The sequence below is a fragment of the Chamaea fasciata genome, unplaced genomic scaffold (genome assembly GCF_029207755.1).
Source record: "Chamaea fasciata isolate MVZ Bird 193981 ecotype frontalis unplaced genomic scaffold, bChaFas1.0.hap1 SCAF_15, whole genome shotgun sequence".
In the NCBI taxonomy this organism is placed as follows: Eukaryota; Metazoa; Chordata; class Aves; order Passeriformes; family Sylviidae; genus Chamaea; species Chamaea fasciata.
Window position 1 is genome coordinate 5,098,103 of NW_027094100.1, and position 24,346 is coordinate 5,122,448.

Sequence of the window (24,346 nt, forward strand, 5' to 3'; positions counted from 1 at the left end):
TTCTTAAATCTCTGTTTACTGTTTATGCATTGCACTTTATAGGTTTAGAAACTCTGGAAAATACACTTTTCCAACATTAGGCACAGATTACTTACCTTGCTAAATTAAGGGTAAAAGGATTCACGTTTGATTCTAAAACACACATTACCTGGTTATTGTTCTATTTGAAATCAGTTGACTCTTTCATAAGAATACCAGCACAAATATGGAAATACACAGCTAGATACATTTACTGGCAGTAAAATCTGGTGGGGCTGTTTCTTGTGGAGGAAAATATCTCTAAGACCTAAAATACTCATGTTGTATCTCTGCAAAATATTTGTACCTCAAGAAAGAAACAGCTGAGAATTCCCACCATTTCCACTTTTTCACATTCTGATTTGTTTCGATCCTATCTATTCTCCCCTTTGTTCTGTGTAATAAAACTTGTATTTTCCTTAATCTAAATCTAAACGTAGCATGTGACATTACCCGAATTAGCTCTTATCCTACTTGGACACTGATGTCATGTAGAGAAATACGTATATTTCTTTGTGAATTTTCTGATGAGGTCAAATCCAGCATTTTGGGAGGATTGTACAGTGATTTGGATGGACTGAAGTTGCAGTGATTTGTAATCCAGCAATGACCTTATCAGATTTTTGCAGATATTTTCAGCTTAATGGCCATAACCATGTACTAGCAATGGGGGTGTGGCTTAATTTTACATTCATTTGACACTGTTGAAAATGGTTTATTTTGTAATTAAGGATAAATACCCCCTGGTGAAATAAATATCATAGTATTGACATCAGTGAGCCTGCTGGAGTTCAACCCTTGATGCTCTTCTAATATTCTGTATAGGGAAGCTTGTTCAGAGGAGTGTTCACCTTATCTCAGATATCACCTAAGTGCTGTGTGAGTCAGATATTACCTATCCTCTTCTGGGGCTCCAAAGAGCTGCTGTCTCTTGTTCTCATTGATCAAGACCAGGAGGATGTCTTGGCATCACTGTCTGCATGAAAGCAGAGAAGAAAATACAAGCAGTTATTTCAGCTTTCAAAAGGGAAGAATTTTGAAAAGATTCATGGGAAAGTGCAAACTGTAATAATTCAAAAGGAAACCCTGAACTTTTCCCTCATAGCTACTATATGTGTTTGCATACTTGGAGATTAAAGAGAGGACTGCTCCTTTTTCCTTCATCATTTTCTTCTATACTCAACTTTTTTACCTCATGCTGAAAAAGGAAAACCCTGAAGTGCTTTTCCCAAAAAAAAAGGTCAGTCAGAACAGACCACAATTGTGGTGCAAGGAGTGTTTATTTAATTTGATTTTCATGTACCCTTCATTGTCTACAATCTTTAACATTCTCATTTCCATCTGGAAGGCTGGGAAGGCAGCTGGCTTCCCAGCAGACACCAACTCTACAATTAGGTAGCTGGCATGCAGCTCTTGCTTCCCTGTTTGTGGAGCCTGCCTGCCTCACTGGACCTCATGGCACACTTGCCCACTCTAATCCATTTTTCACTGGGAACCTCACTGCACTTACTGGCCCTGGATCAGAAATAGGAATTGTTCAATGAGTTTTGTAACAGCAGTGACACTGTATATGAGCAGGCATTAGAAAACATATGGACCATGATGATTTGAAGCCGATTTGTTGGGTTATCAGCACTGTTGACTCAGAAGGAAATGTGTTGAGTATTTCTTTGGAGTGTACTCAGGCTGTCTCGTCAGGATGGCAGAACAGTGTTTTCCTTATCCTGTTGACATTAAATCAGAGGCATCCTCACGAAACTGTTCCTTGCACACCTTTCTGGTGGCATGTTTCATGCTGCCTGTAACCTCTGAGCAGCACTCATTTTTGAGGCTGTCTTTAAGCCTGTTCTGGTCTTCTCATCCTTTCTATTGCTTTAGGTTTGCATAACTCAGACGTATTCTGGACTTCAGGGGTTGCTAATGATGCTTCTGATATTCAAAGCCCTTTCAAAGTTTTGCTGCATTTTTTTCTTGCTTCTCTGAGAACCAGCAGACCATGACCTGTAGCTGTTTGCTTGTTCTGATGTTGGCTTGGCTACAGGTTAGGGAATCAAAAAGTTATTGTTTGAAATTAAGGGAGCTGGATGGTTTGAAATCTAGATGTACATAAACAAAATACAAGCAAGAAGCTTAGATAACAGACACACTTGGAATGAGACTGTATTATATAACACAGTATCTCTCAAGCCAAAATTTCACCGAAATTACTTGAACTGAGGTTATTTTCAAAATTATCATTGTGGCTTTTCCTGGAATTCCTAGTTCAGCAGGTTTTTTTGTTTTGTTTTGTTTTTTGGATTTTGGTTTGGTTTTGGGGTTTTTTTGTTTGTTTTGTTTTGTTTTGGTTTTTGTAGCCTGTGTCCTTTCCTTTTCTCCTCCTACATTCCTGTGGTATTGCAGAGCTGCCCAGCACTCTGTCAAAAGCACCAGATTCAGATTTTGGGACTTCTCTTACTGACTGTGCTTCTGTCCCTCAGCCAAATCTATCCCCACAAAATATTGCAGATAACCTGGGACCTTCAAACTGTCACCAGCAATGTTACCTTTGTTATTAAACCAACTGAGATTTAGCCGGTGTTCCAACAAGAGGGTGCTGCATACCGCATCACAGAGTGACCATTTCCTTAGCACCAATGATAAAATCTGACAAGTAAGGTTATTAAAAGCTAAATCTTTTGGTTTTACTGTATTTTTTGATTCAATAACAATTAGGAGCCACATTTTTTCGCCTCCTAGTAAATCCAAGCCCAAGTTTAGATTTTATTTTTTCCTTCATTTTCTTCACACAAGAGTTATCTAAAGAGAACACAACATTTTTACACAGCGGTTACCGACACCAGTTATTTTTATCTTTTGCTTTCCCCAGAAAACAAGCCTTGTTATCTTTCTTGTACAGAAACGAGCTGCAGGCAGGGGAAAGGGCCACCATGGAAAAGTCAGTAGGTGCCAATCTGCATCTTCCAGCTGCCTGTAATCATGCAGATTTTGAACCAGGGATGGGCAACAGACTTCATCCTGTCCTTTCAGCTTACTTCTCTGTGATACAAACATCTTTTGTTGGTTTTACAGTGAAGGGGGAGTAGAAAAAGGGGAGAGAGTAAGCTGATTCTAGAATCAAGCTCTAATTGATTTGGACAGTTAGAGACCATTAGGCCACTAAGCCTAGCTCCTCTTTAAACAGCATAGGTGCAGATGGAGGTTTTATAGCAGAAGGTCTGTGCGGTGTTTAGTTTTCAGAGCATCTGGTCTATTTTCTTAGTTTTTTATTTGGCAGAGCTAATCTACAGGTGAAATCTTAAGAAAATAAATGTTATCTCATTTAATCACTGTGAATAAATTCAGAACCAGTTTCTGTGGTTATTTCATCTCTTCTGGAAAGTGTAATGAAACCTAACACATCAAGAAAAACTTCCTCAAATTATTATATCTTTGATGACATTTTTCTAACTTCTTTTCTACACATGCCAATGTGTTCTAGTCCTTTTGTCCAGAAGCTGATTTTGATTCCCTTCATGCTTGAGGAAGAGCTAGAGGTGGTTTGCCACATCCTCCAGGCAGACATTCTGTGTGTATCCTACAAGGAGCATCCACCTGGTGTTAGGGTAAGTCTTGTTAAGTTTCTGGCTGCTACTGCCATCCTTCAGCTTTTGATACTGCATTTGCCTAGCAAAAAGTGCACTCCAGGTGTTGACTTCAGATTTTTTACAAGACTTTTTCATTCTCCTGTTGCTAATTTGAATGTCTTGGCCTGATTCCAATGCAAGTAATTACATTCTGTCTGTCTAATTTTCCCTGCCGTTCCCATTGCAGATGTTATTTGTCACTACTTGCAAGAGTGGCACTGCTCTTGAATTTCCAGTGCATATTTGGGTAATGGAGAAGAAAACTCTGAATGGAGTCCAAAAGGTGTCTGCCATTTCCCCCTCTGAGATCAAATATTACATTAATAATCTGTTTTTGACATGGTAAAAAAAAAAGCAAACCAAAAAACAACAAACACATTTTGGTCTGGCAAGAGTGGTGCCAAAAAAGACATACAGAAACCTTTGCTGGCAATGTGTTCTTTATAGCAATTCTTTAATTATCAGAAACAAGTTGGATGTAGAGCTATTACATTTGAACATCTGAGATCCAGAGGTCCAGGATTTCAGATTTTCATCTAGTTTAAACTGATAGGTCCCATTTAATTTGCCTTAGTTAAATTGCCAGTATCTCAAAAGGAAATACAGACTTGCTGTCTGAAAGGCTTACAGAAAGAGTCTTGTGCTTCTTGCTTATGTAAGTACTTGCTGAGATACTTGTGATATAACTATTCTACTTCCCAAGGCATTAGCTGCTCTGCTGAGCTGATATTGCATTACATTGTGTCACGGAATGTTTCTAAATAATAAAAGCAATATAATTTTGGTAGTTTGCTCTTGGATATCAGACTTCTCTACAGGGTATTCATTAACATGCAGGAGTGGAGCCTGACTGGTTGCTCCAGCTCCCTTCCTTCACTGATTTAAATCAGATTGTATATGTCTGCAATTCAATGAAGAACTTGCATAAAATTCAACCCCTGTGACTTATTATTTTTTTCTCCTGCACCTCAAGGCCCTTGTGAGAAATGCTTTAATTAAAGAAGCATCGCCATGGCTTTAGTCTCACTGGTTTAAACTTTAGAATTGACATTATATTTTTCCCTGCACTGTAAAGAAAGCATGGGAAAAAGTGTTGAGAGGGAGACAAGAAAATATTCTCTCCCTTTGTCAAAAATGATAGAAGAGATTTGCAGCAAGTATTGCTTTGCACTTTTGCTCCTAAACATCCACTTCCATAAAGCATATCTCATGTTATTGAAAAGAGCTGCATTGAGAGTGATGATGTGTGGGTAGATGTTTGCTAGTGCTGGGTTAGGAAATCTCACACCTCTCTGCCATTTGTATTGGAGCTGTAATGGTGCCCATAAAGTGTTTTTGTTCTATGTAGCCCAAGAGAAAATCATGTTTTGTGAGACTGATACAATTTAACTTTCATTAAACAGGCTTACCACTCACCAAGTGAGCCCAGTACTTCTGCATTTAATATTTTCCCCTCTGTAAAACATGGCACGGCTGAATTCTACCCTGGAATAGCATCAGTGTTCTGACTGAGTCCTACAAAACCCCGGAAAGTCACAAGTAGGACTAAAATTAGCATTAGATGTTTCAATCTTATGCCAGAGTGCAGTGTAAATGCTCTGAAGTGGGGCTGATGACTTTCAGAGATAGATCAGAGGGTTAACCAGGGCTTTTTGGACTTATTCCAGCCAAAATACTCAGGCTGAACTCCTGTAGCAAAGTCATGTCCAACACTGCTTTGACTGTCTGTAGGTAACTACTTACAGATGACAGAGAAAGGATCACTTTTTAGCTCACATCTCACACAGGGCTGGTGACATAAATACACATTTTAAAGGTGGGATTTTATTCAAACTACTTTATTTATTAAGTGATTAACTCTGGTAGGTTCCTAACTTGAACAAGAGTCTCAGTCGTACCTTGAGACTTAGAATTAGCAGTTTGATGTTGTTTAGAAATGATGTGAGGCTGTATCGCTCCTATGATGTTTTCAGATCATAGACTTCCCTGTTGGCCCATATTCCTTGTGTTGCTGGTAATGAATGCACTGTAGAATTCCAACAGGAACTGCCATTGAGTAGATTAATACTTGTATAACAGATTTGCAAAGTATATCTTGTAGACGCTAGCAGAATTGATGGTCTTCAAATTTACTGTCACTGCTCAGCTTAAGGTACCTTTTTCGAGGAACAATTAAAGCAATGGTGCTTTCCAATTATGCTCAACATAATAAGAATGCAAAAAGAAAAAAGACGGGGAGAAAACCTCACACCCAAACCAAACTGCCCCCTTAAACTTTTTTTCTATTTTTTTTTCTAATTAACCATTATATCCCAGTGAAAAATTGAACTGAAAATTTTTCTTCTGTTATTGTAATTTTTGGGCTTTCATTTGATATTTTAACAATTTCCTCTTTAAAAATTGTGCATTTGCAGATGTATTCTGGGGCAAAGATCACTGTGTTTTCCTATATGATGGAAGGGGCAGTTTCCTTTCTTGGCAGAGTTGCTAGGAGACTTTATCAACTAACCTTTGTAGATAAATATGAAGTTGCAAACAGAAGATGGTAGACATCAGCAAGAAACAGTCATTTTTTGACACTGTAGGAAATAAATGCTGGAAATGCTAGTCTCTGCTTATCTTGCTATGAAAAGGTTTGTGGGGTATTGTCTTCTGAATGCTCCTGGAGCAGCGAAACAAGTGTGTTCACTAAGGCTGCAGTAAATGACAACAGTTAGGAGCAATTATCTTGAAATCATTCTCATAGGTCATATCTTTCAGAAAGATACCATATTGCATTTCTTCAAAACAAAGAGCCTCAGTAATTATTCATCTTTATTTTACCTGGTTTATTAAATGGTTCAGTGGCCTGATTCTGGCAGAACAAAGGAAATGGAATAGAAATGTAATTATATGTTTGTGCTACAGGTTTGGCCATGCTTCTGCATTTCTAGAGAATTTAGTTCCTGCTAAAATCATCCATCCTGATGCATATGCAAACAGCTGCGGCTGTCTTACTGTTCTGAAAGGTCCTATTTGTCATATTACTGTGAAAATATTCCCCAAAAAACCAAAGTTTTGCTCTCCCGTCCTCTGCTGGTGTTCCATCGATTCTCAAACTGCTTGGCTATTGTAGACCAACGGGTGTGAAAACTATACTTTCCTTTAAAGCTGTGTATAGTCAGTAAATGGCTTTTATAGAAATCAGTGGAAGCTAAAACTGTGCAAATTCTGTCTCTGCTACAAAGGATTTTCTTTCTTGTGCACAGTACAAATAGCAGAGTATTCAGTGTGCAGACCTGATTAACTGCATTGGCTGTTCCAAGCAGGCAGCTCTATTCACATCCAAATCATTCACACAAGACTTCTCAGAACTCAGCCAGGGTTTATGTGAACGTATTCATTGATCTTTGATGGAGATCACAGTAAAGAACTCTGGTTTGATTAGTAAAGTAAAATCATTTCTTCTGGCTTTTGAAAATCAAACTGAATAGTCTACAGTAAGGATGACTTTACAACCTACCAACTTAAAATGGTGAAAACTTCCAAGTTTTTATAGAAACTCACTAATTTGGAGATATTTATATGACAAAGACTTTACGATAGACTGATGGTTTTTAAAAATCTGCTCTTCTTCCCACGTCTTCCAGACTTCACCTATTTTCCAGAGCCAAATCTCCTTCAGAGTCCTCTCTTTTTAATTTCCCTCAAGCAATCTAATAATAGAATATAATGTCTCCAGGATTTCTTGGGAGGATGGGGCAGCTTGGTTTTTGGGTTTGGGGTTTTTTTGAGAAGAGGGGAGGTTGGGTTTTTTTTGTTTGGTTTTTTTTTTGGGGGGGGGGGGTTGGTTTTGTTTTGTTTTGTTTTGTTTTGTTTTGTTTTGGAGGAGGGGTGTGATTTGTTTGTTGGTTTGGTGTCTGGTTTTGGTTTTGGGTGTTTTTCCCCAGACTAATTCTGTCTTCTCCAGCAAGTGTTTGGACATTTCTCTCAGGCACACGTTGTGATTCTTGGGGGTGTCCAGTACAGGGATAAAGGCTGGACTTTGATGATCCCTGTGGGTCACTTCAGGATATTCTGTAGTTCTACGGTTCTTACTCAGAAAAAAAACAAAATAGTGGGAGAGGTTCATTCAGCTTTTCACACTGTAAAATGCATCTGTTGGGGTTTTTTTCCCTTAAATCCAATATTGTTAATATAGTTCTGCCTAGTTAATGTCAGGGAGCAGAAGCTTATTTGGTTATTATAGCATTAACTGGTTCCTACTGTTAACAATGAATTCCTCAGGACTCTGAGCAGACATTAACAAGTTAATGAGAGGAAGCCAACAGTCCCTGAGGTATTTGCTTCCACCCACCAGCTTTGGATAGAAAACTCCAGTGTAATATAATTTTAAAAAAAGAAAGAAAGAAAGCTCAGTGTAACATTCCTGCTGAAGCCCCCGTGTTCAGTGATCCCTCTCTGGCATGCTGATGTGGGAGAGCACAGCCAGTCCTTCTGTAGGGCCTCCGGGAGCCACTCAGCTCATAACCTCCCCTCTCATCTCATCATTCTGGGCCAAGAACCAGAGAGACGAAACCGCAAAGCATCATCTGAGCATGTCTGTAAGGAAATGGGGAATTCCAGGATATGATTTGTTTATAGTGACAAATAAGGACTTTAGTCCATCTAGCATCTTTTGCTTCGCTTGATAGCTGATAGATATAAAAGATATTAAAGATATCAAACTTCTCAACTCCTCCTTTATTCCTTCCTTGACACGACGCACCACTTTATAAACAAGAGGAAATTTTGCAAAGTATCCTAAACTTCATCTTTAGCTCAACTGTTTATTCTGAGCCTCTTAGGGGAAAAAAACCTCTTTTTCTTATATCTTAACAGCTAAGGAAGCTCTCTTCAATTCCACTTTGCTTTCGCATTCTAATAAAATAAATAAAGTAGGAATAACCTGTGACTCTGAACCAAGTTTTCCTGCCCTTGCTAATTGTTTATCCAGGTTTCCCTTCAAACAGGATCTTTTCTTCCTAAGTGCAGGCTCCAATGAGGTAAGAAATTACTTTTATTACGATCTTATTTCTGTTTATGCTGGTATGTAACTGTGGAAGTGCCAAGGCTGGGGCTATAAAATATGTGGATTGTTCCATGTCTAGAAAAGGGCTTCCTTCCTTTTCAGGGTTCTTCAGTTGTTGTCTTCTTTCTAGCTCCTCCAGCTGGAACTGAAGGGTTGAAAATGGAGCTTTATTTCACATTTTTCAAAATGTTCTGGGCTTTCTTTTACTGAAACTCAGTGCAGCTCCCTAATTAACTGTTTTCAAAAATCTAAGAAACTATAAATCTCTATCCCAGCAGGAACTGCACTAATGTTCTCAGTGATGAAAGGCAAACAAGATAGTGTCACAGCAGAATGCCTCTTTCTGTAGGGACAGATATTTCACCATCTTATTAATAGTCAAGTTTTATGGAACAAGTATAAATATATTTGTTTAGAAAAGGAAAATACTGTATTTTAATTTATTTTTTAAGGTAAGTATTATATATTGCTTAAAAATTTTTGACTGGTCAGAACCAGTGATGGTGTCCCTCCTCCAAGGAAATTACATGAGGATTTGACTTATTTCACAAAGATAGAACTTTAAAATCAAAATTTAAAATAGGCTGCAGTGGTATATATGTTGTTTGGGATTTTTTTTTCAATTAAAATATTGCTAACACTTCCTCCCCAGACAAGTAAGTATTTAGACTCATGTCATAAAATAAGAAGCCTTGTGGAAGACCTTAGCCTTGTGGAAGACCTTAGTCATTACTTTCAAATACAAATGAACTACCTCGGTAGGTTAATACTGTGAATCTTTTTAACAGTGTCATGAAGCCTGCAATTATTTGTAGGTAAAGCACCAAGCTGTTTTTTATTAATGTTATTATTTAATTCATAGGAGTCAGTATTCAATCATTTCCCAGAAAATATATTCTCTGGAACAATTCTACTGTCTAAAAAAATGAAATAATATAAAAACACTTCCATTTGCGTCATATTTTTGTGTTAAATATAAGCCTCTGTATTCCAAGTAAACTTCCTGCATTATTTTAGGCTTACAAGTTTTTCAACCTGTCCATAGCCCAGTTTTAATCAACTTACTACTTAAAAGAAGCAGCTCAAACCATGCTTGCTGTTTCCATGCCTTGAAGCGCTGCAACACAGTGAAACTCTAGAGCTGTGAGGATCCCACTGTCCCAAAATCCTTCCCAGGCTGAAGTCGGGTGGCTGCTGCCACGTGTTGTGCCACGAACTGTGGATTTCCAACACCTCCGCTGCTCCAGGCTGGGTGCCTGTCAGGAGGCAAAGGCCATGTCTGTAAATGCTAAATGCGTTTTAGGATTTTCCTGGCAGGTGCAAACCAGAGCCCACCAAAGCCAGTGCAGCGGCCACGTGTCCCAGGGTGGGTGTGCTGGACATGTGAGTGCCTGGAGCAAAGCAGCTGTTAGCAGAGCACTCTGTGTGCCTGGCACGGTGCGCTGGGGGACTGTGCCAAGGGAATCCAGGATCCCTGCTGCTCAGGTGTGGGCAGAAATATAGTAAATCAATCTCTAGTCACTTTGGCAAATGTCAAAATATGCTCCTTGGGCTGAGGTCTTCCCGGCTCCCATGGTTGTTCAACAATATCTGAGAAAATTTGCAAGAACATTAAGAACAGTCATGGAAATTGAGACAAAAAAAATGCTACCTATTCTCTCCTATGGTGACAATTTTTTCTCTTAAGTTGACTTTTTCTTGATCTCATTTTTCATAGATCTGATCCTTACCATGTTTTGGAAATTGTGAGGAGGGGAAATGGATCCTACTGTTAACCACAGATCTAAACTCTTTCCGTTCTCACTATTGCAGGGAAAAAAAAAAAAAAAGAAAAAAGAAAAAAAAAAGGCTCTGACTCTTTCCATCTTTTTGATTTCAGGCAACACTGGAAATGCTGAAAATTTCCCTTTGCCCCTTTAGTGCATGCATAAAGACTGACTGTTTGGAAGGCCATTATGCTCATGGAATTCCCCGTGGAGCAGATGAACAATCCTCTCATTTTTTGGCGGTGACACGTGAGGCACCTGGCGTGTGCAGCTCTCCAGCCTGTACCTGGATGGTGGTCTCAGACCAAAGTATGTGCTGTAGTCACTTTAGCCCTCATCAAGCAACCAGAGCTTGAAATCTTTAAAAGTTATGACAGGATAAGTTATGACAGGTTCCCTATGCATAGAAGTACTTCAGGAAAATGTGGTGATTCTCCCTCTTCAGGCCAGCAAGGAATCTGCTTTATCACTCATTTCTGTTACGTTAGCAGAAATCTCAAAGGTGAGTCTTTGCATATATTGCATTAAATACTGTCTAGCTGGTTGGCACTTAGAACTAATTTTGGAAAAGCCTTCTTTAGATTTCTTGATAATGTGAGGATTAAATGGGAAGTGCTTTAGGGTTGGTTTTTTTTTCATTTTTTTTCTTTTTTTTTGGGGGGGGGTGTTGTTTATAAACGCCAGTTTTATCACACAGAGTACATTCATACGGGTTTCAGGACATATCTAGCTTTCAGCTTACTGGTTTTAACTCTGTCCTTTTGCATTCAATTGGAATTGACTAAATGGATTAAGAAAAAAAAATCTTTACTTTAAAACCAGCTTAAGGCCAAGGAATGAAGATCCCCAATTCAGCTGGTGACACTGACACCAGCTTTTAGCATTTCAACTATTTAAGATGAAAATCCTGACAGGTAAGAAGCAGAAGCAGTTTGCTCACTATTCATAGATTAGAAGCTTGATTTTCAAATTGCAGATATATAAGTTTTAACCTGAAGAATGGTTAAGAAGGCATATTCTATAGATGGCTTCTAAGCCTCTAAGCAGTTACAAATTCCCTGAAAACCAATTTTGATAACAAAAATCATTTCCTGTTAGTAGCGACATCCGCTGACCACATTTCACCTTGGCTTCTTATTGTAGATTGTAGCAAAAAAGCAACTTTTTAAAAAATTCCAATTAACCAAAGGCAAACAAAAGTAGAATTTAGTCTATTTTCAAATGGTCTCTCTCTTCATTCACATGTCACAGATGCTGGTACACATAAGCTACATGTAAATAATTTTTCTCCAGTATTACTTTTGAGAAATAATGAAAGATATTAATAGAAATTTGTTGGGGCAAAGATATTGGGCTGAGAGTAATAGGAAATGACCAGAGCTATTTTTTGTTCAATTTCTGTAGCAAGAAGTTGCTTTTCTAACAAAAACACTAAGCTTATGCACAAATGTATAGCAGAGGGAAGAATGATAATGCAGATCATAGACATTAAAGCTTGCAGGTGCTGTAATCTAGCACTTAAGACATTGGGTAGGGTTTCAGTCCCTGTTTCATGCTGAAATGAGAATTCAACATTGCTGTTGTTTTCATAGGTAAACTTGCTTCTTCAAAGCTCATCTGGCTTAGAAATGCTCATTAGTTGCCAATATTCAGCTGAATCTGCAGATGGCCATGAGCAGTGTATGTGCACATACACCCAAACCCTTGACTGTGACTGGAAGGAGGTTTTGGTGTAGGACAAACACGTATTTCATGATTGCAACTGAGAAATGCTGCTTCATGACTTAACAAAGAAAAGCTCTGAGCCCTGGTGTTTACCCAGCAGTGCAGAGGAGTGCTTTGTTAAAGTGCCTAAGTAGGAAAGTACAGAATGTTTCTCTGAGCTTTCCCAGCAGTCTGGGCAGCTTGCTCAAGTAGCAGCCAGAGTCTCTGAAACACACTGTAGTAATTATTTCTTTCAACAGTACCAAGAATATATACTGTTTATCAGTATTGCCCATTTCCTGAAAACTGGTTCCAGGATATTTAAAGCTACATTTTCAAAATCTTAAATTATATTGTATTTAAATTATATTGTAGGTGATCAGCACCTTTTGTTGGTGATAGAGGAGGAGATTTCTGAGCACTGTTGGGGAACCTGAATAAGAGTTATCCATAAGACACAAATTCCTTTTTCTATTCTGTTGTTTATGCACATTTCTTTAGCTTCTGAAGCATAAACTTTGGTGCAAGTTGGTTTACTGAGAACTTACCTTAAACATGTGGCTAATTAAGACTATTTTGTTTACGTTTCAATTCCCCTATCTTTCTGATGGTTATGATGAAAAATAACTGGCTAAATGGTTATGATGAAAATTCTGGCTAAGGCCAGAAAACCAAGATATCACAGACTTTTTCAGTCAATGAAAAATCAGGTGATTAAAACTCATTTAAGGAAAAACACAGAAACAAATTTGCAAGGTAGGAAATCAAAACATGGCTGTGGTTAGACAGTGTAAAATTATGGTTTGAGGACCTTCCAGCCTGAATCAAAAATGCTATGGCCACATGATGCAAAGCCCCAGTCTGGTATGTGAAAGTGTCTGCTCATTCAGATTTATTCAGGAATTGTGATGGGTTTGTTTCATAGTGCCTAACTTTGCCAAACTTTCTATTCTGTGCCATTAGCACAAACTCTCCATTGAGTATTCTATTCAACTTCACAGAAATCACTCTAAAATTCAATATTTAGAGAATAATGCATTTTTATGTATCTTAAGCTCTTTGGATAGAACTGTATGGTAAGAATATAATTATCTATGAAATACTACAGTTTCAGCCTCTAAGCTATATAACATTCTGTTAAATTCCTTAAAGCCAAGGAATTCCTTAAAGGCTCAGTGGAATGATTTCTGACTTAAAGCTCTTTGAAAAGTAACAGAACATGGGATAACAGCTTTAGAGGAATAAACTCCTCCAGGTTTGCTTCATATGAGAGTTTTGTGCTCTTAGACTTCTTTGGCTGTAATTGATTTTTTTTTAACTTTTGGAAAAAAAAATAACCAAGAAAAATAAACAACCAAAATATCTGTTATAATAATAAATTATCTCCACATACCTGATATGAAGATGAAGTTCCCCATTCTGTATATAAATAGTGTGCAGCTTTCTATAATGCCTGCTTAAGTCAGGTTGATACAGTTCTGTTTGCTTCATTGGACCCTGTAGTTGCATTCAGTTCTTGTGCAATGCCAGTGAAATGGACTCTTGGGGTTAATTTGGACAAAATAGTTTGACCTTAAAGAGATTTCTAGAGAGCAGCATTTCACCTTCACTATCTGCCTTGGGAAAGAGTACTTGAGTTCTAAATGACACTTTGAAATTGGTCCTTTTGCTCACCCCCTTATTATCTAAGTAATTGTTGCATATCAGAAATTGATTGATAGTCACTGGGTTTAATCTAGGTGAGACTTCATGAGACTTTGAAGAAGTTGCATGTTATTTAAATATAGAAAGCTTCTTTCTATATTTCTATTTCTTTAGGGTAGCTTTTAATGTTTATCTGAAGTGTTATTTCAGGGGTGAATGATTTCTCCTTCTAACCTGCTTTAGTGCCTACATTTATATCAATATGTTTGTTACTGAGCAGTCATGTCTCTGACTGTGAAAGCTTTGTTGTCAACAACTTGCTGCTCTGAGAGACATCCAATTTGTTTCCATTATAGATGAAGGCACAGCCAAACAGGGATTTGGTTTTCTGTTTGCATACGCTGCGTGGGTACAGGAGTGACAAAGTCTGAAGGAAAATGGAAGGACTTAGCTGCAAGCAGTGACAGACAGAACTTTTTCCAGTGCGTGTGTGCGTGCAGCCTCTGTTTCCTGAGGTCTTAGGGATGGGGCCTCACTGTGGTTTTCATGATCATTTGACCCTTACAGTGTCCCCAGTCTGTGAGGCTGAGAAAATGAACACATGCAACAATCATCTTGTGTCTGACCTGAACTGAACCACTGACCCCTGCTTATCTCAAGAATGGATTTTATAGATGTTATTTGCTTGATTTTAAGCAACTGTAAAAGCAGGAAAACCAGTAACTGAGAAGTGTTGAAAGACAGTCAAACCTACTCTAATGATTTTCTGAACCTTGTAATACAATATCTGTAGATCTCAGAGCTTTAAATGTGTGGGTCTAAAAGCAAAAATTAATATTCTTCTTTGCCTTTATTAACCCCAGCGATTAGCTGGAAAAGTTACTGAGGTAATTTGAGAGTGTTGACATATCAATTTCAGGTAGCCAGTGTGAATTCCAGTTTTTCAGAGTTAATTTTCGAGTATTACTTTCAAAGCATTTAAAAAACACATATATTTGGTAATGATGTTTTTCTGTCTTAGTGGAGTTCAAAATCTCTGTAGTTCATCCCTTCAAATTCCCAGGCTAATTAACATGTTCATTGTGATATAATTGAGCTGGGGTTTGAAAGAAAAAGCAAAACCAGTGAGTTGTGCTCCTTTGAGGGACATACTTCCAAATGATATCATGCTTAAAATCACATCTTGATGCTGAAACCCACTCCAAAAAGTTAGAATCTAAGTGTTTCAAACCTCAGACTTTCACTAGACTTTGTTTTCTTTCAGGGAGTATCTCCCCTGATTGTAGAATCCCCCACACATAAAACATGGTTACTGCTTTTTAAATGCCACTGATTCAGGAACCATGTACATAGGACACACCTTATCATACATCCACATATGAAACTGTAAATTTAGTCTGCCAGAGCTATGCCTCTAGCCTGTTCTTGCTGATTTTCATTGCATCTGTGATTCTCCCACACACTTCTTTTCACTCAATCTCTGACAAGGTCCATGTTTGCAGAGCTATGAAGATATTTTTTTTCTTACATTTGACAAGTCTCCAAAGAGGAGTCTTGTCTATTACTATTAGAGGAGTACATTACTTGTACATCCTTGTACATTACTATGAGAAGAGACAAGAACCTGGTCTGCTGGACTCTTTCCAAAATTTTGCGTTACTTGAACAAGTCATTTGTTCACTTTTCAGCTTCCTCTAAAATGAGGATAATGTTTGTTGACATTGCAGAGAAAAAGTTTTTAAGCTCTACATGCGTTATTTCTACAAAGAAACTCACAGTACATAGAAATTGTATCTTAATGCTACAAACTGCCTTCTGTCCAGATTTTAGCACAATATGATTGATTGATTGATTGATCTATAGTAGTGCAATTTTTTGGACGGAATAGAGGTAGTTGAATGGGAATGGTTTTAGAAAGATGAGAGCTACTTTTGCTGCCACCAATTACCCATTAAATGGGGGAAACCAGTAACAAAGGCAAACCCAGAAGTCAGCGGATTATTTACTTTTATTCTGATTAGTTCGTGAAAGATACTTTTGGTTTGGGTTGGATTTTTTTTTTTCTAGATGGGTTTGTTGGGTTTTGGGTTTGAGGTTTTTTCATAAAAATGTGGAGTAACACTCTACTTTCTTCAACTGCTGTTTTGAAAGTATTGGATTGAAATTTGCTTGCCCTCTGCTCCTTCAGGCACAAATTGTGTCTTGTCAAACCAGACATTTGCAGAGAATCTTGGAGAATTGTTTCTTGGGCCAAGTTACTCTTTGTGCTTTTCTATGTTTGCAGAATGAAAAGATGATGTTTGACAGCATTGGCAATTCTGTTACAGGGATGATGAATTCTCCTCAGCAGCCATCAGTGAAAATTGATGTAAATCAACTCCTTGAAGGAGGCAGGGCAGTTAATTTCAGGAAGTGCAAAGTTAAATGAAACCAAACAATTAATCTTTATTTAAGCAATGATTTAAATTGGCTTATTGGCAAAAGACTGTATTTGTAGTTATCACAGTTGCTGTTATTAAATAAAAAAAAAATCCAACAAAACAACATATGCTGGCTTTTGTGCATATAAAAGCTCATTCAAATCAAAAAGAAAAATTACTCAAGAATATATTATATCTCTTTAGAGAGTTTCCAAATTGCAGGAAGATTCAGAGCTGGGCTTCGGCCAGGACAACTTGATAGGATATTTTCAGAATTTTTAAGCTTACAAATTATACCTGTAGCTGTATTCAATTTCAAGTGGATCTGAAAGTAAACTGTCTTTAAGAAAGCACTGGTTTGAAATTTCAGATCCTTGGCTTCTGTTCCTGTTCTTTCACCTGTAGTGTGGTTGTTGCGTTCTCTGGGAAGTTCAGTTTTATTCTGACATCAAATTCCTGGTAATTCTCTAGAGTTTGTACATAGCTTGTTAATACACTCAGTCTATGACTGTGGTATACACAGCACTACCCCAGTTTTGGTTTTGGGTTTTAGTTACAGTCTGGGATCCTTTAGGGCTCCATAAATATGGTCTATTTTCATGTCTGTAATAGTGTTGGGGTTTTCCTGCTATATTATTCTGTGGAAGCCCAATGAAATGACAGCCCGCACTCCTCAGATTCTACAGTGAGCTAAAATTTTAGGCCATGTTTAAGTTCTGTCAGAGTTTATACCAAAACAAGTTTTATTACAAGAATATTGTAATTCTTTCTGTATATCAGAGATATGAAGATTTAAGCTACATGGATTTAGACTTCTGAGATGGGATTAATTTTTTAATAATTTGGTCCTCGATATCCATTTTCTTTTTAGAAATCGTAGGTCATTATGTTTGTCTTAAATTGCTTCCTGCACCAGTTTTAATTTGCCACTGATGTTGGATATTTGAATTTAAAATCTGCCAGCTTTCAACTATAGTCAAAACTAGATAATTTTTTAAGCTTTGGGCAATTTATAGAGCAGGTAATTGCATTTAGCATTTTTAAGTTCTTTTAGTTTATGTTTTGAGAGGGGTTATACTTTCAGTGTTCATGCTAACAAGCAATTTAAATGATTCATAATTGATAATAAACTTACTCTAGCCTACTCAGTATTTCTCCTATGGATTTGTTCATGTGCTGAGAATATCCAAATCAAACCTTTGCTCGTAGCTTCCCACTCCCCACCAGTGATGATGAGTAGAGTGATGTTGCCTCTTATCCTGCTTGCTTGAGTTCTCTACATTTAATTTGCAAAACACTGCCAAGAGAAGCTAAAGACTGTTTAGAGGACTGGGGTAGGTCTATTTGTTTCTATCAACTAATTTGTTCTGTCTTGTTTGTTTTCTTTATTCTTCCTGTATATTTGGCAGGGAGCAGACAGGAATTTGACTGTGTTCTGTTGAACAGCCGCCACTGCCTCAAGCTGTTTCAGTAACACCTTGCCAAAACACTTTTTCTTTCCAGTTTTGTCTCCTTGAAAAAGGGAGGGGGGTTTGGGCAGAGATTGTCACCTGAGAGTTACTTTGGGACTAACTGGGTCAGGAGGTGAAATAGTTTCACCATCTTGAATTGGGGCAGAAGATGTTGAGAAGTCAATAAACAAAAAATCCTGCAAACATATGTTGTCTCGACAAAAATGGTTTTGGTTTCTATTACTGCTGTCACATCAGTGTATCTTGAAAGTTAAATTGCAAAGTGTTGCTTGAAACAGAAACTTATTTAAACTAGATCCATATCCTAATATGCCATCTTTATTTGATTTAGTAATTGTACTCTGCTTAGAAATTTATCACAACTGATTTTATTCTGCTACCTGTTTCTATCTGAAGAGTTCTCAAAGGTTTTTAAAAACTCAGAAAATACCCGCATCTATCCATAGTAGCTGGAATCCCTCCGTATGTTGGAAACTTTATAATAATATGTAACTAACTATTTATTTTACCACCTGTCAGTGTCTCGCACTTGTTTTAAAATCTTCTGCTTAAATATTATCATCTTGCTCTGTAGACCTCAAAATCCTGGTTCACAGGGACAGAAAAATTGTTTCATACAGGTTAAGATTTAGGAGGTTTACAAATGCAATAGAAAATGTACAGTTTCTTGAAACTAGAAAATAATATATTTTATACTATGGAGTTTTTGAATCATATTTCCCCACCCTGTGCTGCAAAGGGGGAGCTGTATCCAAAGCATGTCTGCTATGAGCCCATGAGAGCCTTGTTCCTCCTGCTGTGTAATTTTTAATGTGCTGTCTGATGTGAAAGACAGTTTAATGAGAATTCTGATCATGAATTCAAACTTAACTGCTGAAAATGAACAATTGGTAATTAAGTGAATGTGATGTGATAGCTAATTAGCTGATGTAACAAATAGCCAAAATGTAGTTAATTTTTTAAGCAAATATTTGAATTGTTTGAGAAAACGTTTTGTAATACAAGCAACGAAACTTTGCTCTATTATTTTTAATTGCAATCTCAGCTTACTAGAGAATGACTTGCAAGCTTCAAGGTCAGACTTAATCAAAAGGTAGATTAAGTCTATCATTACATGTCTGGCTATAGAGATAAAAAAGCTAACTTTTTTCATCCTCGTTACTATATAGTTGTTCTCAAATTTACAGTTTATTGCCTATGCACAGCATGGAGTTGCAAGTCATTAAGAGAATTCAGTCTTTCCTTGAAACATATCATCATGGTTTTATTTAAAAGCTTAATCATGTTCCCTCTTTTATCCCAGTATCCATAATTTTATCTTATACAGTAAAAAATGTATTAATGAACTAATGATTAACACTCCACTTCTTAGCAAGCAGTATTTTAATGGCAGCCATTGTGCATAATAGAGGGTGTTGTTGGAAATCTTCTTCTGGCTGATGGTGAAGAGCATTTGATTAGAAATGCAGCCCTGGAGCAGGAGGTGAGCCTGTGCTCCCAGCTGCCTCTGCTGGCAGCTGTGCCCAGGGGCAGTTTGGGGACCCAGGGCATCACCTGAGAACAGGCTGGGAGAGAGAGGTGCTGCTGCTTGGGGCAGAGCTGATCCTCCACAGCCCTCACTTCAGCAGTCCTCCTCCCTTCAGCTCTGGACTAGTCATGGATACTGAGGTGCTTCTCTGCCAAGCAAGACCTGTAACAGGAGGGGAATTAACCCACTCATGGAAAAAAAATTCCTCATTCATTTTCCTCCACCGAAACAACCATGTGAGTCCAGAGAGGAAAATAAAACTGTGCGTGAAGAAATCAAATTTCTTCTGTTTCACTGTAAAAAGAGTTAGGGATACACTAGGTTCTCTTGTAATAACCATTCACAGTGTTTTGCTAAGAGAAAATAACTGGAAACTGTTTAGGGACTTGTAAGCATAGAATAAATGAAGTCTCAGCTTCTTGTACAGAACAGTCCTTTGGAGGATTGATCATCTTTTTGGGGTTTTGTTTGGGGTTTTTTGTATGCCTTTTTTTTTCTTCCCCCAGTATTACTAGGGCACAAAATAACAAGACAAGTATGGCATGGATTTCATATGTATGTCAGAGCACACCTGAATCGTCCAAAACTTTTTCTTACAACAGGAGAATCTGGTGTAACTCTAAAAGGCAAACCCTAGCCCATAATGTGATTGGGGTCCTCACATTTAGAGAGAGGAAATTTTCAAGTGAATAAAAATTGGATCAGGGATCTAGGCAGTAAGAACCCTGTGTTTTAGCAGGGACTTCAAAACAGAGCACTGCCTTTCTGATAGTAGCATGCATTTTTTTTATCTATATGCTCAAGGAGAAAACTGGTAGCAAAGCATTTTTGGTTAATATTGAAAGTGGAGAGATTTTCACTTGCACAACCCTTGTAGGAAAAGAAACAATTCAGAAATGAAACAGTGGGAGAAAATAAATCCTGTTCACTTCTGTTCACTCTTGCTTGCCAGAAAGAATTCTGGGAAAAGTTCAGCTAAAAACAGGTCATATGACCCGAGAAAAAGTTCTTAATTACAGGCTTTTTATTATGTTGTTTCAGGGAACGTGAACTATCCATTTTATTGTTCTCTACCTTTATTGCTGTTACTGATCAGTAAAGGAATCTACCAATTTTTTTTTTCTTGTTCCTTGATTAGACTAAAAAGAGGTTTACGGAGCTAATTGTTCTAATTAAAAGAGCGATTCTGTTAAAAACTGGGCCTGCTTATAAAATTATAGCAATTGCAAACCAGAATGGACAAATTATTCCCTCAGTCTGACCATCTGTCTCTCTGCAGAAGTCAAAGCCACATAAAACCCTGCACAGTCCAGTATTTCAACCTGCCCCAAACATCTGGATCCCTAAAATGTGTTTGATTTGAAACTGCAAATCATACCAGAAATGTCTGTTACATTTGGAGTAAACCACACAGGGCTTGAGTGGCATGGGTGGCCACACTGCACTAATCCTTGAACTTCAGGATCTAGGTGCATTAGTTTTACAAAAGGATCAAGGAATGAATGTTAATCGTTAAAAAATTCTGTAATAGTAAAATCCTTTCTTTTCCTTCTTGCTCTACTGAAGGAAGAAAAATAGTAAATTAGGTTTAAATGTTCACCAGATATGGCATGCACATTGAGCTTAGTTAGTACTGTGAAATGTAGCTGGTTTCCAGCCATCTAGAGAGGAGGGGGGAAGCTTTAGCTGTCTTAGTCAATTCCTGTCTTTTTTCATTTGTGGAATTTTGTCATCTCCCTCTGGTGGCAAATGTCTGAAATATCAACTGCTGTGGTGGGGAGGAGCCCCTAAGTCTGGTCCAAGGTGCACAGTTGAAATCAGCAGACTGCCACTTCCAAATATATGCAAAGCACATCATCTCTGCTCTCTGGAGCATAGCTTTGATGGGAGAGAGAATGAAATGAAGGTTGACCTGAGAGCTGGGATTTGCAGCACTCAGTTTGCAGGAATGTCAGAAAAAGGCAACAAAAACAGAGGTTTTTGCAACACAGACCTAAGGATGGAATCCCAGATTTTCATGTGGCACAAAACACTGGCCTGCAAGTCCAACAGTCCCTATCAAAATCTAATATTAAATACGGTAGGGGGTTAGGATGTTTCCTGTTGTTTGGTTTGGGGTTTGTTGGGGTTTGTTGGGGTTTTTTTTTTTTTCCCTCATAGAATTTTGTCCCATAAGTTGCTGGAAACAGTAACAACCGGGTACATAAGAGAGACACAAGTTCCCAGGCTCAGGAGCTGAGGGCGTCTGGCTGCACTTCTGGTGTCTGAGGTATCTCTTGGAGGGGCAGATTGTGAGGGTTAAAAGCATTGTGCCTAGGCATACTTGGGCAAGAATAAGATATGCTGTAAGCAATACAGAAGCTAGCGAATACTAAGCCACAAGCTAGAGACACAGGACAAAACTTGGCAAGAAGTAGGGAGCAAAACTTGCAAAAATCTGATACATCTCAGGTACCACACTGGGACCTTTGCTCATTCCTGCCTTCCCACCTTGCTACTCTGAGGTTTTCTGCTCCTTTTACTGTCCAGAGAGGGCCCGGGCCCGGCCGCCCCGGGGGGTGCAGGGGAAGCCCCTTTTCCCGCCCGCCCGCCATTGCCCGCGGGCAGACAGGGCCCCGCCCGCGCCGCAGCGCCCCCTGCAGCCGCGGGGGAACCAGCGCACCGCCCTGCCCGGCCCGGAGCCCCCAGCGCCCCTGGCGGCCGTGACCGGAACTGCACCCGAGGGGAACGGCCGCACAGCGCAGGGAAGGCTCTCGGTGGGTTTCTGCTTTGGTTTGTTGTTGGTACCATTGTTGTCCTCTCTTTGCCTTGTTATACACACACACGCACTAGTAAAGAACTGTTATTCTTTTTCTCGTATCTTTGCCTGAAAGGTCCTTAATTTCAAAGTTGTAATAAGTCAGAGGGAGGCGGTCATATTCTCCATTCCAGGGGAGGTTCTCACCTTCCTTGGTGGATACCTGTCTTTTAAACCAAGACAAATACAAATTCTCAGAAAAGACGGGTTTTAAGCATATGAAAATGAAGGATTACAAAATGTAATTTTTACAAAAGGTAATAATTGAACCAAGACTTGCCTCATTTTGTACTTTTCAAGGCACACAGATGAGGAAAACAAAACAGTCCTTCCTGCCCACTGGGGTTTGTGCTTGAGTAATATTGTTGTCTGTTAAGAAAAGTCTTTTTGTGAAAGACCTGCTTTACTTTTCTTCTTAGATCACTTGCTGCACCTTTTCAAATGTGTGCTAATACCAGACTATTTCAAACACATCTCCAGTAAAACTATTCAGCAAACTTGGAAGTCTACCTTAAAAACTTCTGACTGATTTGAGGTGTAAGTGATGTATCTACTCTCTGCCTGTCATGAATAATTTAACAACTGAAGTGTTCTGGCTCCCAAAATTCATAACTTGAAACAGTTATTTAGTAATCCGTTCAGCCTGGCTGTATCTCTTTTCTCCCCTGGTCCTATGTATATATAGCTGAATGTATCCACATTAATACTGCCCTTAGTCATCAGTCCTTTGTGTCTTTACAGTTAATCTCTGTGTGTAGAATATAAGTAGGTGTTCTATATAAATAAACTCCCAAAAGGGAACCAGATGCTGAACTTTATAGCTGAGTAAACAGAACCACTGAAAGGTGATGTGATATAATACTCTTGGCATCTGTGAGTCAGCATTAAGATGTGCTCCAAATACTATTGAAAACACTGACAGTTTCTGGATATAAAGAACTCATTGTGCTTTCATTAGCACTGCTGGAAATTGCTCCCAAGGGTTGTGGTTCTCACTCAGTTCAGATCACTTATGTAATTTCAGAGTATGAACTGTTTCAGGCAACTGCAATGTTCACTGATTTTTGCACTGCTTGGTGAACTTTCCATTTAAAGGTTTCCCAGCATTGGGTTTAGAGCTAATACTTCAAGTTCAGTAGTCTCGAGAACTCCCAAAATGTTAGATTAGAAAATGCTACTCACGAGGTGCCCCCTGCCCTGCTTAATGATCTGAGTGGAAAAGCAGAGACAGAAGCAGAGACAGTCTGTTGGGTCAGGGCCCTGATTCACCCTACCACTCATCTTCATTAATCTTCTGTTTGCATTGTTGAAAAAGTACGTGCTGCCTGTGAAGTGAGATAGCTTCACAGTTAAGCTGGATATCTGATTCCTGGCCTGACTGTCAGTGAAATGTAAATGCACTTCCAGTGTGGGAATGTGGGAAGCCCCAGTGATTAGAGAGTGACTGGATGTACAGCAGTGACTGCCTGCAAGTGCTGATCACCTTCACTAATGAGGTTTTTCTGACCTGGGGTAAAACTCACCAGGTCAGTTTTACAGAGAGCTCATCCATCCTGGGCTGAATTCTGTATTTTAAGGAAACTTTCACCAAAGTCCTCTCTGAGTTTTCACTGTTACCAGCCACCCCTGAGGCCATGCAGTCAGTGCTGTGCTGACAAGATATTTTGTGCTGCTTAAATACAAATAATGCTAAACAGACAGCCAGAGAAAGTTCAGCAGGCTGGCTGGCCTCAGACAAGCTATGGAACTCTCCTCCTTTTAAAAAATTTTCAAGCTGGCACAGAAGTCCTGCCTTCTATGACTGATTGGGTTTTTTCCTACGGACTGGTAAAGCAAAGATTCTGTGTATTCCCAGGGCTACACACACCCATGCCTTGAGGTAATTGGCTGACTGTACCTGAACTGTGACTGGAGATCTCTGTTCCCAAGATACAGGAACATCGAGTCCCCTCAGTGCTGCCATCACCCTGCCAGTCTACCAGTCTTTAAACTAGTCCTTCCTGGAAAGCAAACTTTCCAAAAGACTGAGCCAAGTAATGGGAGGTTACAAATATACCAGTTATTTATCTGAACACACCTTGAGAGCAACATGAATAAAACGTTTGCATTCTTAAGCCCTGATGTAAATTCTAGGTAATCACAAAATAAATATTTTCAAGCATGGTAAGTGTATTTGAACGAAGCTGCTGTATTTTAACATGGTTTATAGGCAGGATGAGTAGAAGCATAACAAAAGATTAAATTTATTTCTTCTAAGGGTACAAGCTCAAATGCTGGTGAGGATTTAAGCAGTTTGTTTCACCCTTGTGGGCACTGGGAGAGCT

At 38.7% G+C, this 24,346-nt stretch overlaps 1 long non-coding RNA gene across 1 annotated transcript; it reads left to right on the forward strand.

Annotated features, from left to right (window-relative positions):
- The first annotated feature begins 8,141 nt into the window (after positions 1-8,141).
- LOC136297435 (uncharacterized) lies at positions 8,142-11,206 on the forward strand. The gene is made up of 3 exons (XR_010723162.1): positions 8,142-8,224; positions 8,633-8,665; positions 10,571-11,206. It is a non-coding gene; the product is annotated as an uncharacterized lncRNA (long non-coding RNA).
- The last annotated feature ends 13,140 nt before the right edge of the window (positions 11,207-24,346 follow it).